This window comes from Xiphias gladius, unplaced genomic scaffold (assembly GCF_016859285.1).
Source record: "Xiphias gladius isolate SHS-SW01 ecotype Sanya breed wild unplaced genomic scaffold, ASM1685928v1 HiC_scaffold_753, whole genome shotgun sequence".
In the NCBI taxonomy this organism is placed as follows: Eukaryota; Metazoa; Chordata; class Actinopteri; order Istiophoriformes; family Xiphiidae; genus Xiphias; species Xiphias gladius.
Genome location: NW_024402468.1, coordinates 1 through 5,000, shown reverse-complemented (window position 1 = coordinate 5,000; position 5,000 = coordinate 1). Strand labels below are relative to the sequence as shown.

Here is a 5,000-nt window from a genome sequence, read left to right as displayed (position 1 = left end):
TGCTTGCTTAGCTCCTCTTGACCCATACTTAGAATTTTCAAACTGTCTTGTTTTTGTTCTGACCTGGTGGGCAGACCCACATATGTGATACCTCAAGGTTTAGAGATACTTTTCCACTGCTTACTCGTTCACGCTTCTGCACGTGTGGGTTCGAATCCCATGGAGAATGCGGGCATCGATCCCGCTACCTCTCGCATGCTAAGCGAGCGCTCTACCATTGTGCTGTGTAGTCTGTAAAGTTCCACTTTGCAACATTAGCTAATTAGGCCCTAATACAATGTCATCACAGCCAGTCTTACATAAGACTACTCGTGTTTTCCGGATACTCTACAGACAACTCTGTGAGGATTTTTGGCACACAGGTAAGCTGCGCGTGGTTGTTGTGGCCGAGTGGTTAAGGCGATGGACTAGAAATCCATTGGGGTCTCCCCGTGCAGGTTCGAATCCTGCCAATAACGTGTGACCGTTTGTGGGTTTTTTTTGTATTTGGGTGTCTACACCCTACCCTACGCTGTAGTACACTCAAAGGCATTTGATGTTATCTAGACAGTTAAAAAGGTCATTCAGTCTGCAGGTGCTGTCACGTGTAACTGGTCAGTCAAACTCTGAGTCATGCAGCCAGAGGGTACTGCCAGTGTTAGCCTTATGTGTTTTTGGTTTCAAAGGAGCTGCATAGTCCAGAGTATAAGATAGACGAGATAAGATTGTGAGCGTGATGCGGTCATCCCAACTGGGCCTTCGTCAAAACCACAAAAAGAGGCGGAACAGACAGAGAGGAAAACGTTGTCCTTCCCTATGTTGCTGGATTATCCAAAAAACTCAGGAGGAGCTTCCACAAACATAACATCCCTTTGCATTTCAAGCCCGGTAACCCAGGCACAAGCAGAACAATGTAATTTACTTGTCCTGTCATTTTAAAAGTTACACAGCTGGGTGACCAAAGGGGTGATTACGAAAGTTCATGTCAATTCGTTAATTGTATTATCTGATCAAAATGTCAGTTTCCCCAGGTTGAAGATGGTAGTGCCACGCACATGTCACTTTTGACACCTTCATGATAGGGTGAGAAGTTCATCTGGAAAGTCCTGAGCATGTCTGAAGACTTTATTATAAAAATGTGATTATCGTCACTTAGTGCGTTCAGAAAGTCTGGAAAACTTGAATTAAATCCCAATTGTCTCCTAGTGGTATATGTGATGAAAAGTAAGGGTGTCCTCACTACATGTATGATGCCAAGATGTTTATTGTCTCCTCTTTTAAGTGGTTAACTCCCCTCTTTTTTTCCTCCTCCTCTCCCAGTCAGATTCCTACACGGAAATAAACTTCTGAAGAGCAAATTCATTCTTCTACCAGCAGCGATGGTGGTATAGTGGTGAGCATAGCTGCCTTCCAAGCAGTTGACCCGGGTTCGATTCCCGGCCATCGCAAGTTCCACTTTTTCTTTTTGTAACTCTTGTCTGCTGTCAGACATGTGTGCCTCTATCTGTTGGGATGTAAATATTTCCTCAGCCCTTTCTACTTCCTACAAACAAATAGCATAGTCACACCAGGATCCTAAGGTCGAATACCATATGCACATTTCAGGGGGACACAAAAATTCCTACATTGTGCGTGGTTGTTGCGGCCGTACCCTACAGCGATCAGTCTGCTAACTCAAACTATCTAGTCCTAATAAGTACTAACCAATTTGATTTACCTACCAAGTCCTTCCAAGTCCTAACAGAGAAGGGACGTTACTGTTGTTGCTGTCCTTGTCACATGACATAATGTCCCTTTTCTCTAAGTCTGACAGCAGAGCTTTCCTGATCCACGATCCATTTCAGTTGGTGGTGGTTATGCACCATAACGTTGTTTACCAATCGCCATAAAAATCAAGAGGAAAAAGAAGAAGAAGAAGACAGCAGAGCAAAAGACGGGAGAGAGACAGAGATAGAGAGAGAGAAAAATATTTCTGTACCTAAAACTCAGGGGCGCCTCTTCATTTCAACCACGACTGTATCTGAGCACTGCAAGTGCACAAGCATGTAAGTGTCGACAAGGTGCGGACAAATGGGCGGCAAGACACCGTATTAGCACATCTCTGACTGTGGTGGCCGGCCTACTTGAGTCTTTGGACAAATACACAACTGAGTAGGGTGGCATAGCATACTGTATGTTTTTGCAGACCATGTTTTCAAAAATCCCAGCAGTTTATTTGCTTACCTTTTGCGGGACATCACTGCTATTGTGACTTCTTGTCAGCTCTGAAAAATCACTTCACCATGGTCCTGCAAAGGGGTGTAAATATATTTAGTCAAGCCCCACGCACAACAGACAGCACCAGCTTTGTGGAATGGTCTTCCCAAAACAAACGATAAAACAAACAATAAAAATAATCTGAGGAGCATAAGTCAATTCGTTATTTCAATTCGTTATTTCTATGAAAACAAGTAAATAAGTTTTTTTGACAAAAGGTTAAAAGTGAGTGAAAAGACTATTGTGTTGAAAGACAACAGGTTTAGTGATACAGGAGTATGTATGGAATCCCTCCCTTCTCTATGTCTATTCCCACCTCCTTTTCCCCTTTTTTTCCCCCCACCCAGGAAGTCCCTTAAGGGGATGGACTTCTAATCTATTTTGTTCTTCATTGGGTGCGAATCCTGCTGACAGCGTCAGACCATTTTGAGATGTGGAGGTTAAAATTTGTCTAAGGTGGGATTCAGATCAAAAACAGCGCAAGGGGTAGTGTTGCTTTACCGGCACTGAAATATGGAAGGAAGTTCACTTTGACTGACAGATTAATGTGCTTAAAGGTTTATCAGACAGCAAAACACTCTGCAGCAGGCGGTGATACTCACAGACAGGAATTTATATCTCTGGGAAGTGATCACAGGGGCAACTATTTTATCCTTCATTGTGACGATATGAGAACTTCTTTTTAGGAAACATAATGCAGAAAAAGATGCTTGGGGTAATTTGAAATGGTGTCATTACATAGTTTTCCAGCAGAGCGTGCTCCTACTCCATTGTTTACAGTACTCTCAGTATTGTCTGCAGCACTTGTAGCACAGTATGTAGCACAGTCAAGCGGTGTTTTCGTGATAAGTTGCTAATTGGTTTGTGAAATACATTGCTGGTAAATTAATAAACAATTGCCAGACATTTGCTAGTACTAGCTTCTTAGTTGTGAGAATTTTCTGCCTCTCTTTGTTTGATATCATCGCTATTGAATATCCTTGGGTTTTGTGGGACCATAACAAGCATTTTGGAGACATCACCTTGGGTTCTTAAAGGTTGTGCTGACCATTTTTCACTATTTTCTGACACTGTATAGAATAAACGATTAATTGACAATTTAAAATAATAATCAACATCTTAACTGACAATGTAAGTAATCCTTAGTTGCAGCCCTACATGTGATCTGAAAAACCCAAAAAATCTACAATGTATGGGACTACCCACTAATTGGGATAAGGGGGGTGGGCCCCTGAGATAGATGGATGGGTCCACTTGCCTTTGATTTAGTACTTCTAGATAAAATTTAATAATAATAATCCAGATTATTTGAGAGTCTTAATACACATATCTACTCTTTAGTTGTTCAAAAGTCTATATTTTTGAGGACAATGACTATAGTCAGTGATACTGTTAGCAGTCAGTTAACTCTAAGTTAAACAAGATCCCTTTTTTTGCCTCGGTGTCCCTTCTCTTAGTTATGCTGTGTATCACGCCTACTTCATCCCATTATTTACAGGGGATGTCTTTTCTCTTATCATGCTATACTCCGTGTGTCTTAGTCTCTTCACAGTGTTTACTCAGGGGATGTAGAGCGCATGCTCTGCATGTAAGAGGCCCATGGGTTCAATCCCCAGCATCTCCAGCAGATTTTATGTTCACAACCGAACAGTAGTGATTAATTCACGTGGGGCCTGGAGGTCAGCTGAAAAAAATGTAAAGAAAAGTACACACACTTTACATGTCAAAGCCATGTTTGTGTGAGGGGAACAGAAAATTAAAAAACACCTCTCGCTGCAATAGTGACAGTAAAAAAGACATAGATGATCTGTCATACCTGCAGCATGGTTGCTTGTCTTTTATCTCTTGTCAAGTCTCTTTTGAGTCCGTCATACACCAGAACTGACGAGTAATACCGCAACAGGAGGCTTTTTGGAAGAATTCGCTTTCTGTTATGTAGTTCATGAGATGAACAAATAAAAACTACCTACCTTTGTGCGGTATAGGTAGACATACACCAAGTGGGATATGTATGCATCTCCCACCCCAACAACAGCTGCTTTTCAGGTTGGTTGCTGTGGCCTGGTGGTTAAGGCAATACACTCGAAAGCAGTTGGGTTCGCCCTGCTCCGGTTGGAATCCTGCTGACAGCGTCTGACCATTTTGAGATGTGGGTGTAGAAATTTGACTAAGGTGGGGTTCAGGTCAAGAAAAGAACAAGAGGCTGTGTTGGTGTGGATGTGTTGATTGGCATTGAGGCAGTGAAATATGATCCAGGAAGTTCACTTTGACTGACAGATTAATGTGCTTAAAGGTGCAGGCGGTGATACTCACAGACAGGAATTAATAGCTCTGGGAAGTGATCACAGGGGCAACTATTTTATCCTTCATTGTGACGATTGCAGGGTAAACAGTAGAAATACAGCGTTCACGTTTCAGTGCAATCCACCAGGAATGTACCCTTGCATGTGATTGGCCAGTGCAACACTGATGAAGTCGTGTTACGTTGCAGTAAAAGTTTAGCCTGGTTCAACTCCTTTGCTGGACGACCATGGTTGTTTTGCCAGAGCCAGCTGCTTTGGCTGCTTCTTTTCTTATCATAAAAAGTTTAGTTTATGTCTAACAATCAATATGGTGTGATGTTCAGTCAGTTATCACAGTGGAACGGGAATGTGTGAGACTATGGGTTCAATCCCTGGTGTCTCCAGTACACATTAACTGTTCAGGAGAGCAAAATTCAGATAATCACGTGCAGCCTAACAAGCAGCTCAATGAAACATGAAGAT

General features: G+C 42.3%; 2 non-coding genes across 2 annotated transcripts; both read left to right on the top strand.

Annotated features, from left to right (window-relative positions):
- The first annotated feature begins 376 nt into the window (after positions 1 to 376).
- On the top strand, positions 377 to 458 carry trnas-aga. The gene has a single exon. It is a non-coding gene; the product is annotated as a tRNA-Ser (tRNA).
- An 897-nt stretch (positions 459 to 1,355) lies between these two features.
- trnag-ucc lies at positions 1,356 to 1,427 on the top strand. Its single transcript has one exon. It is a non-coding gene; the product is annotated as a tRNA-Gly (tRNA).
- Positions 1,428 to 5,000: the final 3,573 nt, after the last annotated feature.